General features: G+C 35.8%; 1 long non-coding RNA gene across 1 annotated transcript; it reads right to left on the bottom strand.

Moving 5' to 3' along the window:
* Window positions 1-363: 363 nt before the first annotated feature.
* On the bottom strand, window positions 364-1,185 carry LOC110865317. Its single transcript, XR_002550534.2, has 3 exons — window positions 1,008-1,185; window positions 635-867; window positions 364-534 (listed from the first exon to the last, which is right to left on the bottom strand). It is a non-coding gene; the product is annotated as an uncharacterized LOC110865317 (long non-coding RNA).
* Window positions 1,186-13,755: the final 12,570 nt, after the last annotated feature.

Genomic DNA, 13,755 nt, shown 5'->3' with positions numbered 1-13,755 from the left:
ATACATGATTAGGGTTTTGAGTTATACAACGTGCGTAATCTCACAGCGTACGCTCGTACGTTAAGGAATATTATACGTTATCAGGCCTTTATATATATATATATATATATATATATATGGTTAAAACCCGTGTGGTACACGGGGTTGGGTAACATAAAAAACTGAAATAGAAAGTTATAAAAAATAAATACATATCGTAATTGTAGATTCTTTATTTATAATTATATATCATATTTACTATCACAACTAAGAAATCTATAGATACAAATACAAATTACAAATCTCTAAAAACTTCTTTATATACAACATTTATAATCATTGACATCAAGTAACAAAGAACGTGAATTAGACGGGAAGAATCGACTCACTTTAACTTCTGCCTTTTTCATTGTCTTTATCATATACTTGTTATCGGATGTCATGTAATAGAAACAGCCGCTTTTTCCAGGAGATGAGAGCTCCCGGAGAGCCTCATTCCTGCAAATTGATAACATGTAATCCACTGGATCCACGTTAAACAAATTCCTAAGTGTCCTTAAACCATATATATCATTTAATAAAAACTACAATCAACCAAAACCGCAAAACATACCATGATATTTATTTAGCAAATCAAGTAAGAGTATCAACTAACCTGAAAACCGATGGACAATAGACTTTAAATTTAAAATCACACGACTGACGAGGTGGAGTATGTTTCGATCCTTCCGGAGGAAATCTGGTCCATATTTTTTTCCTTGGTATCAAATACATTATTATCCATAGCATTGATCTCCACAACACTCAGCAAACTCTCCATTTTATAGCCCATGTGAAAGGTGCATTTTTGCGCCAGGGAGCATATCCATTATCTTTTCATGCACACTCCTGTTTTCTCAAATATAAATTGGGCAAATTACGTTCTTAGTCCGAAAATAAAAAGGACAATATAAATTACGAAAGAAAAGCAACAATTAAGACTAAACACCACAAATAAAAGTGCAGCTAGCATGGGACATTTTCATTACCCCCTTATTTTGTAGGATTTCATATGCTGAAAGTACGCTGGAAGCATCCTCCTAAGGACCTGAAATGGTTATTAACATAATCCTTTGTGGTTGCTCCTGAGCCTACAGTTACATACACTCTGAAGGAGAAACTTGTCTTTACATTGCATGAGTGGAGGAGCCTCCTTCTGAGCTTGCATTGTTAATATACTAATGCCAAAATTATAACAAAACAACAACAACAACAACAACAACAACAACAATAATAATAATAATAATAATAATAATAATAATAATAATAATAATAATAATAATAATAATAATAATAACAACAACAACAATAATTTCAACATCTACGTCTTATGAGAAAGTTAGCTTTGAGTTATAACCAAAATTAGCGTCTAAACTGGTCATGTTCGTGTGAGCCAACGAATACACATTTCTTTCGGGTTCATGTGTTCGACACAAGTACACAATATTCGGGTTTGTGTTGGGTTAAACCCGAAAGCACGACCCATTTAGCACCCCTAATTAAGTGAATGCTTAAACAAACACGTTAAGCAGTTCAGTTAATCTTAAAACTTTTTGAAACTAATTCAATTAATATTTAAAATGCACCATACAATTTCATTTATCTTTATGACCAATAGCTTAAACTCAATTAAGAGATAACGGGGATTGCCCATTAACTATGATAACCTTTTTAACCCATTACTTTAAAGTGCTTAAGCTTAATTCTCTCATAATTATCAAATAAGCACTCTAGTGGCCCCAACTAATAGCCTTAATGGTGATTTCACACAACTTTTAGAGGCATATGGATTAAAATTAGCAATTTCCAGCAACCACAGATCAAATAGAAAAGCTAAATTACGAAAAAAAAATGTCACCTATAATTTCACATGTTGATTTAGGTGAAACAACTCCGGTGTTGGGACAAACACAATACTTCTTCGGATTCGTAGTCTTAACTTGAACAATAGTTTGCATTATATATATATAAAAAAACAGATCATATATGCATCACACTAAAGATTCAAAACCTAAAATCCAAACCCACAATCAGTTCGTAACCTAATTATATATTATTAAAGAAAAAAAACTGCAAAATTGTACCTTAACCTGAATAATAATTTGCATTAAAATTCCAAAAAAAAAAAAAACAAATCATACATACACCCCACTAATGATTCAAAACCCAAAATCCAAATCCACAATCCCACAATCAGATCGTAACATAATCATACAAAATTAAAATAATAATAATAATAATAATAATAATAATAATAATAATAATAATAATAATAATAATAATACTAAGAGCACCCGGGGCGGTAACGTGATGGCCTTCATCACGCGTTGAACTTGAAACGGTACACCGCCGCCACTAGTCCCACCACGCGTTGATCTTTTAACGCGTTAACCTGACCACGCGTTGAACTTTGCAATTTTTTGACCGTTGTTATTTTTTAAACGTTGCTTTTTTGACCGTTTGGATCCATTTTACCGTTGTATATTGTTTTTTTTATATAAAATCCCACATATTTCAATACACTCAATACAAAAAACCTCTCAACAATTCTCACACTCAATACAAAAAATTCAAAAAAACTCTCAACTATTTTCACACTCATTTTTACAAGAAATATGGAAGGTTCAAGCAAGAGAGGTGGTGGATCGAAAAAAAGAGGTGGCGGTTCGGGTACGAAGAAAATAAGGCCCAAGGTTCGAGCGAATCTTGGTGAGCCCGCTCGATTTAGGTTGCAAGACGAACCCGACCAAGTCCCACCCTTTCAAACCCAACAATATCCACCCTTTCAAACCCAACAATATCCACCCTCTCAATCGCAAACGTACCATAACCAACCGTTCGTTCCACCGTTTCAACCTCACCAATTTCAATCGCAAACGTATCAAACCCAACCCCACACACTCGACCCTCTACTAGAAGACAACACCCTCATTCATCATTTTGCAAAAGCGTGGAATGGACCACGTGAACCACAACAAAGTCTTGACGAGGACGAGGAAGATGAAGAGGAAGAAGAAGCGGAGGAAGAGGAAGAGGAAGAAGAACAAAATGTTGAGGTTCAAGAAATCGCTCCAATCGGCCGACAACCTTGGACGAGCGAGGAGGAGGTCTCGTTGACGAAGGCGTATTTGCACATCTCGGAGAGTAAGAAACACGGGATGCAGACGAGGTGGTGAATCGTCAAGCAAAGGGAAGGAGGCGGTGGCGGAGTCGATCTTTAGAATCGAAGAGGAGAAAATGACCCAATTCAAGAAGGCCGAACAAAGAAAAGAAACAATGATGTCCCTAAAAGTTGAACGGGAGCAGGCGTACAAGGAACACTTGAAAACGATTGAAAGACAAAATGATTTAAAAATCTTGTGTGAAAACCACGCCCATCTCGACGAACCGTTCAAGTCAATTGTCATTGAACAAAAGCGCGCGATTTGCGCAAAGTGGGGTTGGGAGATGCCACCGGTTTAGTTGTTTTTTTTTTATTTGGTTATGTAATTTATTTTTAAAGTTTAATGAAATTTATAATTTAGTGTTTTATTTTTAATTTCTAATTTTAAAATGAAAATTAAAAAAATTGGGAGTGATAGAATTCCATCACTAGTGATTCCACCCCTCCTACATTTCTATCACTAGTGATAGAAATTTGGTTGATGACATGTCATGATTTGATTGGAGAGTGGGAGTGATAGAATCCATCACTAGTGAACCACCCCTAGTGGCCTAATAATAATACTAATAATAATAATAATAATAATAATAATAATAATAATAATAATAATAATAATAATAATAATAATAATAATAATAATAATAACCAGAAAGCTGCAAAATTGTACCTTGAATCAAAATGGCTATGAACATAACCCACGTTTCAAAAAGTTGATATGAAACAACCAGAAAGTAAATGAATCAAATTGCATGTTGATTCGTTAATAACCTAAGGACCTGAAATGGTTATTAACATAACCCATGTTTCAAAAAGTAAATGAATCAAACTGCCACCTCTAAATCGTATGAAAACCGAACCCTAAACAATGTTTAATATGAAATCGAACCCTAAATCATATGAAAATCGAACCCTAAACGAATGTTTCATATAAATTCAAACAAACCCCAACAAAACGATCATAGAATCTTGAAATTAAACCTCAAAAAGCATGCAAAATCGAAAACTAAAGAAGCTTTACCTGTGGTATCTTGACTAAAAATCGAGAATCAGGAACTTCTTGGACGGCGATGGAGAAGATTATAAGATCTTGCGAAGATGATTAGGCTTGAATAAATGGATAGATTAGGAACGTATGAAGGCGTAGAAGTGAATAGGGTTTGGAAAGAACCGTGGGGATCCTGATGAAAATCTCGCGAGTTTAACAAAGACACGTGTCAGATGTAAACTTTAAAAATAATGAAAGAAGAAATGCCACTTGTCAAAATAATGGGGTGGTTTTATGTATATATGACACATAAGTTAAAATCACTTTATTATATTAGAATAGATAGGGTAGGGATCCTAAGAAAAGAGCACCATATTTGAGAAACTTGAGAAGCATTCTAAACCACATATTTCTCCAAGGCCGAGTAGTCGCTACAAGGTAGGTTGCCGAGGCGACTTTCTCTAACTCCGCCTAATTACTTGAATCGATCAAACGCGGTCAAACTCGGCCAAAATCGGATCTAGTAGGTCAATTCGGGCCGAGTTTGACTTAAAAAATAATAAAACATAATTTATATGACTATCATATTAAATAATGAATATCATTTTCACATATTTTGTTATAAATATTAGTAAATTTATGTTATTAGACATATATTTAATTTCCGGAAACTAATTTCTTTATAATTTAACATGTCCGAGTACTCCCCGAGTACTCTCCGCCTATGCCAAGTACTCTCAACTCCCCAGTCGACCGACTAGGGAGCGCCTAGCGACTTTTGCAACCATACATATATGTATATTGTCAATTTTGAATTATACACATATAGATTTAGTTAATTTTTAAACTATACATATATGTATATTATGAAAAATATATATACTTAACCTAAGAAGTGTAGGAAACCGGGTCAAATGAATGCTGATTGAGCTTATTCTAGCGGCATTGGGAACGGCTCATTGAACAATAACTAAAATCTCTAAACCCTAAATACTAAAACTAAACCCTAAACCTTATGCTAAAACCTAAAAACTAAACCCTAAACCCTAATGCTTTTAATTTAACAGGTCAGATCGGGTGGTGACAAAGTGTTAAGAACTCTAAACTTGTTTTAATCCTTACATTTAGTGTGCTTCATGTTTTTATAGCTTATTCCATTTGCATTTTACGATGCTAGAAAGCCTTAGAGCTTTGCTTACTCAGGCTTCAATATAATCGAGACAAGCCCTCTAGGAAATGGGTATGCAATCACTTTGAACATTTTGCTGAAACCATATATTGAGTTAATATTGTTTTGCTTCTTCTAGGTATCTGTTATGTTGTTGATGAAAGAAATGTTAGAGAATTATTGTGTTGTTTTGTTGCTTTATGTTATACATCATGCAAGCAATTTATTTTGTTTTTATCATGCTCAGGTTTCTATCATCTACCATCGGAACACCAACTTTGATTCAGAGAGTCATGTTTAAAAGAGTAAATTGTAAAAATGGTCTCTCAGGTTTGTTCACTTTTGTCACTTTAGTTCAAAACTCAAACTTTTTGAATCTGCTCCCTGTGGTTTCAATTTTGTTGCCATTTTCATCCAAAATCAAAATTTGGTAAGATTTTTCAATTAACATCTAGTTTTTTTTTTTTTTTTTGGTCTTTTTTCTCCCTTTTAATGAAGGGCAAAATGGTCTTTTAATATTTTATTATAACAAATTAAAAAATCAGACCATTTTGCCCTTTATTAAAAGGGAGGAAAAAGACAAAAAAGTTGGATGTTTGCAAAAAAATCTGACCAAATTTTTTATTTTGGATGAAAATGGCGATAAAATTGAAACCACGGAGACCCAGATTCAAAAGGTTTAAGTTTTGGAATAAAGTGGCAAAAGTGACAAAACCTCATGAACCATTTTGGCAGTTTACTCTGTTTAAATGCAAAGAAGAAGTTCAAGAAGAAGGTTGGTAATTGGTAAGTACTACTCACGAGGGCCAAAAGGTTGTAAAAGAGCCGAAGGGTAATTAGGAAGCTGACAACAACACCAATAAACATATGCATATTCCATAGTTGTGGATCTGTTTGATTTGGTCGTTATCCTTTATACTTGTATATTGTTATGATTACGAATCCTTTGGTTTCGGCATGTCATCGTCATTTTGTTCTGGCGGAGAGGACAACAATGGTTGATACGGCTTTTGATTTGGGGAACGGTGGGGGGGGGTGTGGAGATGGCAGGTGGGTAGAGGTGGTGGTGGTGGCAACAGTTGTTATTATATTTAAAATAACACCCCTGCCTCTCCAAGTGTTGTATATAATGTAAGTGTTTATTAGTTTAAACTTCCTATTTTATTATTGTTTCGATATGTCGATATCCTTCAGTATGATTGAGTCTTAAACTTCAAACCTGACTTGAAAACATAGTTTGTGTTGATAAAGAACCTTAGATAATTTCAAAAATTCAGATTTGTTATAGTCTAAATTAATTTACATAGGTTGAAAATAATCGCAATTCGCGGCAAGACCATTGCGCAGGGTAAACAAGCCGTTCACAGAGCGTCTAAAGTTCAAAAGCTCGATTCAGTACCATCCACTCCAAAGCTAGTCTTACACTATGACGGGTTGGTGAATTTCAAAAGCTTAACGTGTTTAATTTTACTGATTTGTGTGAAATTGAGTTTTAGAATACACTACTTTGAGGTTGTATTTTGCAGGCATTGACATGTTTAAGGTGTATTTTTAAAGCTTAACGGAGCTTGGGAATAAAGTTAGGAAGAATGGGAGCGAAAAAACGGAGCTAAACGGCGAAAACCGGACAAAGACTTCAGAAACCGGCGTCCTAGATGCCCAGACCAGCGTCCCAGATGCTGGTCCTAGCGTGAATTTGTGGAAAACTTTAGTTAAGAACCCATTTCAAATATCTATCTTCACACTCCATTCTAGACTTCCATAGGCCATAGGCCATTCTGAGAGATTTTTGAAGGTTCCATTTGATCTATTATCATATTCCACCAAGTTTTGAAGATTAATCATCAACCATGAGTGGCTAATTTCTTCACAATCATCCCCGGGTGAAAGGTTGTGAGTTGTCTAGGGTTTGCTTTTCATGTTTTGGTTTAATACAAACATTTTGTAATCTTTTGATTGAAATTGTGCGGGTTGATTGTTAGTATTGTTTTGAACTTGAATTTGTTAAGATTTTCTTGCATCATTGATATTGAGAGATGATTACTGCTATGAGTTTTGATTTGTGCTAGGGTATGTTCATTGTTCTTGATTTATAAAAGATATTATTGTCTTTAATTCATATTGTGAAGGTTTTCTTGCACCATTTGCGTATGTTAGATAATTGTTGATGCCTACAATTAGGTTTTCAATTGATAAACTCAAGAAGTCATTGGTGTTCATAAAATAATCAAACCATTCATGTTAAATAACTCTAGATACTTATTAATTCGCAACCGGGTGTGATTCGTTTTCTCCTATATTATTTTTAACTAATCAACTAAGTTTTGCAATCATAGTCAGTCAATGAACCATTGTCATAGTTACTAGCGAATTGTCGGATCAACCCGATATCTTTTCAACTAAACAAACAAACAAATAATTAAATAGCAAGCTTCATAAATTATTTTGAAATCTGTAATCACCCGGATTCTGACACAGACCACAGACTCTTCGTGGTTCGACACCCCGACTGCCACTAACTATTTGTTTGAGGTAACTTGGGATTTATAAATGTATCTTTGACCGGACCATCGACATCCGATCACACTTCACCAAACAAGCTGAACACATGCTTGTAAGTTTTTTGCAGTCCTTAATTTGTTTCGTTATTTCAACAATTTCAGTTAATATCAGTATTTTAGAAAATCCATTATTCAATTTTCTACTTTTCAACGTCTGCCATCAGATGTATCATCTGCCTTAGGTCTGCGTACTAATAATCTTAAGCCTGTCATGATCCAAAACCTGAAATGTGAAGTCCAGGAGCTGTTGACAAGATCTGAAAAAGCCATTACTAGATTCATGTACGGATTTGTTGGATGGCCTGTGATGTGTGTAAAATGCAACATATAAAACACATCAATTAAGGCATAAAACTAACCCTTTTTAAGTACTAATGTTGGAAAAAGAGTGTTTTTGTCTTCCTTTTGTATTTTCAGGATGAAATGAGCTCAAAATCACAAAAGAAGCAAAAAGACCACTAATTCTACCATAAATACAAGAAAAGGAACAAAAGTAGACTGGCCGGACCCTCAACGGCACCTCCCAAAGCAAAAAGGAAGAAACAGAGTCTGAACACGCCCCGTGTCCAGCGAACACGGGGGCGTGCCCAGGAAGCAGCAGAAAAGACAAACCAATAGAAGCTTCCATTGCCCACCACGGGGCCGTGTCCAGCGAGCACGGGGGCGTGGTGAAAGTACAGCAGGCGCATTAATTGTAATTCGCAATTACAATTAATGAGGAGAGAGAGTGTCAGGCGGGCACGGGGCCGTGTCCAGCGGACACGGGGCCGTGTCCAGCCTTCTGTTCAGCCTATAAATAGAGGAGCTTGGCTTCATTCTCTCTCATCCCTTGGCACACCACCTCTCTCACACTTCATCCACCACCCACCACCACCATAATACCATCATCCACCACCATCATCCATTGTCCATCATAGAGTGTGTGAGTCGTCTCGGGATCCAAGATTGATCGTAAGAGTTCTTGACAATCAAGGCCATGTTTGCCTAAGTCTCTTACATCACTTGGTGAAGACAAGTGTTTAGTATAATACTTTTTATTTTTAATCTTTTGCACTTTTTATTTGGTTTTGTATTAATGACTTTAATAACTAGTTACTTATGTTGAAGGTGATCTTTCCTTATCGTTTGTCCGTGGTGTCTTGGCGTTATTTTACTGTCTATATAAAATAAAAGATTTTCACCATTCATATCTCCACGGTCTATATGGAGGTATGTTGGCTACCTGGTCGGGGGTTAAGGGAACGGTTTGGTAAGGGTCTTGCCCTTGTTCAGCGTTTAGAGGTCCTGCTTGGGACCTGGGTCAAATTTAGTAGGATCTCCTTCAATGCCCATAGGTATTGGATGGCGGGGATCCAAACTCTTTGACCCCCTCATAAGTTAACTACTATTAATACTATAACCCGGTTATTTAGGACTGTATCCCTGCTGACTCAGACTACTTAGCCGAGGGTAACGTCACCGCCAGAAGCGGGGCCTACCACAATTTGCATTAATAACTTAATTCATTATCTTTCAATAATCCGACCCTTTAGGATTGTATCCTTGCTTACTCAAACTACTGGGTTGAGGGTAACGTCACCTTCAAAAGAGGGGCCTACTACAATAACTAAGATAATCTCTTAAACAAGTGCAAAAGTGCGAAAATAATCAAAGGTTATACTAATACACGTGTCGGATCCAAGTGATTCATCTTGTCTATCTGTTTTTATTTTATTTTTATTTTCAGCATTTAGTTAGTTTTTATTTTTCTTAGTTTAAAACATTTTTCTAACTTTTTGATTTGATTAGACGTTGAGGATAAACCGGTATTAAAAGCTCTTGTGTCCTTGGACGACCTCGGTATCTTACCAATACTATACTACGTCCACGATGGGTGCACTTGCCCATATGTGTGTTTAGTGTTAGTGAGTATCGTGTTTTATAAATTTAAAACTTGGCTAAAAGTGTAAAAAGGGCTTAAATATACATCAAAAATTATATACACACCAACACGCATCAGCCTGCTTATCTGCTTATCTGAGATCTTGCAATATTGTATTTGGTGATGAACTTTTTTTTGAGTTTCACAACTCTACTCAGTTGCTGAAGCTGACAAAAGTTGTGAATATTGTGAAAAAGACAAAGCCCTCTTCATGAATGTTGCTTTGGTTGGAGGTTTATAAACAATGTTTGATGTGATAGTTTTTTTGTGGTTGTACATTTGGTTCCTCGGTAGTAGTAATTTAGCTTCTTAGACATGTTTTGTATGTAGTTATGTGTATAAACATGTTACAATGTCAATGGGTAGCTAATCTTTTTTTTGGATAGGACAAGGGAAGTAGACTTATTTAAAGTATGTATTAACGTATAATCTAAGTTTATTGTTGTCTATAATAGATAACAAGTTTTGGTACCATCTCATTTTGGTTTAGCATGTCGTTTCCATGACTTTATAATCCATTTTTAATTAAACCTTAAAAAATGTATAATCATTCATTGTTTAATAAAATGTGGTATGCATGGTTTCTAAAAACCACCCATGTTTGCACACGGGTTTCACATCTAGTTATATATATATATATATATATAGGATCAAGATCAAGGGAAAACCCTTCACGTGCGAGTTTTGCCCTCATGTATTTCACACCTTTAGATTAAAATGTTACAAAAAACTGCTGTAAAAAAATTAAAAAAAATTGAAGTGGTGTTTTTCGCCCCCTTACAGCAGCTTGATGACATAACATAAGCATGTAAAAAACTAGTTTAGTTTTTTTTTTTTTTTGGGAAAAGTTGATTATTTTTAGGATTTTTGGTAAAAAAAATTTCGATAAACCTTTCGTAAGGCCGAGTTCTCTAAGTTCTCATAACCCGTATAAGTTTTCATTTTACCCTAACTATATATATATGTGTGTGTGTGTGTGTGATTAAAAAATAATGTGAAAAATGTTTTGGATGAAAATGACAAAAACAAAATATAATAGTAAAGTGATCAAAATACCCCTTTACTTAACTGAGTATTTTGGATGGAGTTAGGTCAGAGGATCAAATTGATAAAATATGAGAAAAGTCAGGGACACAGAGAAGAAAAAAACTATTTGGACTAAAGTGACATTTTAGCCTGGGATTAAGATGACAATTTACTTTTAGATATATAAAGACTGAAAAATTATTAGAGAATGAACAAACATATATATTTAATTTAGAACAAAGTAGTTTAGAGGGGTAACAAAAAGTCATTCTTCACAGTTAATCGAAGATCTAACTAAATAACACTTTACTAGCTCACTAATTAGTTCAAAGTCTCTTACTTATTTAAACCTTTTAATGCTTTATCACTTACCCGGTCAAAGATAAAGATTGTGAAACAACTCCTTAACCATATATATGATATATTTGAAAATCTTGACAAAGAGAAAGATTGTACCATAAAAGTTTACGTTTTTATTCGTTCCAAGGACAGAATAAGGTGTGGGCGGAAAAAAGAAAGGATCCGGTGAATGTAGTTTATGACCAGCCGGAGTCTTCAAGAAATGGATATTTGAGACGAGGGGTTTCCTGGGCAGACGTTGCAGCGGGTAAGTCGCCAAAACAAGAGAAGGAGAGTTGTTTATCATTTACAAATGAATCCATTCCACTTAAGAAATGGAAAGGCAGGTCCATAATTGGAGATTTGAAAGACATCGAGGCACTAAGAGGGGTTAGCCGAATGAAGAACAGATTGGGTCTGAAGAATTCACAGGTCCGTTACATCGGTGGATTGAAGTTACTAATTATTTTTTATTCGAAGGAGGAGATGGACCGGAAACTGATGGAGCAGGAAAAAATCTGGGAAGAATGGTTTAACAGCATAACAAGATGGTATGGAGAAGAAATATCCTTCGAGCGGATCGCGTGGCTGAAGATAAGAGGAGTTCCCTTGCAAGTATGGATGGATGTTGTCTTCGAATGTATCGAAGAAAGATACGGGAGAGTCATAAGGAAATCAGATGCAGACGAAAACGATGCATGTTTCAATGAGGATATGATTGGTGTATTAGTAAAAAACGAAACTACGATTGAAGATAAAATAACGATTAATCGGAAGAACTTGCTGTTTGATGTGTGGGTCTCAGAGCTCAATCAACACTGGGTACCGGAATTTGTAAACGAGGCGAACCAAACGGATATTCCGACATACACACAAGAGGTTAATGAAGAACAGGAGAAAAAAGAGGATAAGCCACAACCGGATTCTATGGAGAAAGAGGATGACGGTGGGTCAGCTCCGATACCGGAAAAGTTGCCGGGGAATGGACCGATGGGTGATGAACAGGCGGATAATGAAAAGTCAGGTGGTGAATTCGAACAGTTTGGTGGACCAGAGTACGAGGATGCCCAAGTTAATGAATCTAATATTAATGAAAATGTGGCAACATTTAATGCAGAGGAGCCGACAGCAACTGATGGGTCCCCATTATCAGGATATGGGCGCATTGATGAATTATTTAAGACTCCAATAACCGGTGGGCCTGAAGGTGCAGCCCTAAAGAAAAGAAAAAGAATTACTTTGGCCGAAGCCCGTTCCAACTCACTCAAACCTCAAAGCGTGGTAGGTAAGAATAAAATACATGATCTAAATATTGAGATTTCCGATGATTCAAGAACTAGACCAAAAAAGAAGATTCTTTTTAAAAAGAAGAAAGCTAATAAAAAGAGAAGTAAGAGAAAAATCAAAATTACAGAGGAGGATTTAAATTATTATGAGTTTAAAGGAGATAGTTTAGAGGATGGTGTGGATTCGGAGTGGGAAGAAGAGATTATAACGGAGCGTCAACAATCAAGTGGAAGCAGTTCATTGAAGATAGGTGGCGTCGATACAGATGAGCCGGATGATCAGGTTGTGAACGATGAAGTCCAAGCAACAGTAAAAGTAGGGACACAAATTGGGGTTGATTTGCAAAAACACGAGTCGATGGTCAGGAATTCGGTAATCGCAGATCAGGAGGATGTCATTCAGCAATGAATTTTGGATCTCTTAACATAAAAGGAGCAGGAGGGGCAGGAAAAGCAGCTGAAGTGAGAAGTCTACTAGGTAAGTTCAATTTATCTTTTCTAGCTTTACAAGAAACCCAGTTTAGAGATTTACCTGTAAACAAAATTAGAAGTTTTTGGGATAAATCTAGTTTTGAGTTCTCTAAAGTGGATGCGGAAGGTCGATCTCGGGGGTTATTATCATTATGGAATCCACAAGTGTTTAAAAAGGAGTCAGGGGTAAAAAATCAAAATTTTATATTGTTAAAAGGAAGGATTGTAGGGGATGATGTGGAGTTAGTTATTGTGAATATATATGGGTCAACGGTCAAAGCAAATAGGAGAAGAATGTGGGAGGAATTACTGGTAGCAAAAAATTCAATTAGGGTTTGTGGATAATGTTGGGTGACTATAACGAGGTTAGATTTCCTGATGAAAGGCTAAATTCCCAATTTGATGAAGACGGTGCTATGTGCTTCAATAGTTTCATTAGCAGGGGAGGTTTCTAGGAATATAATATTGGGGGGGGGGGATGAAGTATACTTTTCTAGCCAGAGATGGCTCAAACTTAGTAAAATAGATTGGGTTTTGGTTTGTGACAATTTTATGAGCAAATGGTCAAATGCTTCCTTATTGGCCCTTAACAGAAAGATTTCTGATCACAGTCCATTAATTTTAACAACAAACAATAACAGCTTCGACCCATCACCGTTCAGGCTATTTAACAGCTGGTTCAGTTTGGAAGGTTTTGACAAGGCCGTGAAAAGGGGTTAGAGTAAGTATTGCGATTCTAGATTCAAAGATGAAGTTGTGGTAGTAAAATTCAAGGAGATAAAAGAAGAATTAAAAAAGTGGCGAAAAAATAACAAGG

This window comes from Helianthus annuus, chromosome 6, assembly GCF_002127325.2.
Source record: "Helianthus annuus cultivar XRQ/B chromosome 6, HanXRQr2.0-SUNRISE, whole genome shotgun sequence".
Taxonomy (NCBI): Eukaryota; Viridiplantae; Streptophyta; class Magnoliopsida; order Asterales; family Asteraceae; genus Helianthus; species Helianthus annuus.
Note: the sequence above shows the minus strand (reverse complement) of the source record. Positions and strands in the feature narration are given on the sequence as shown.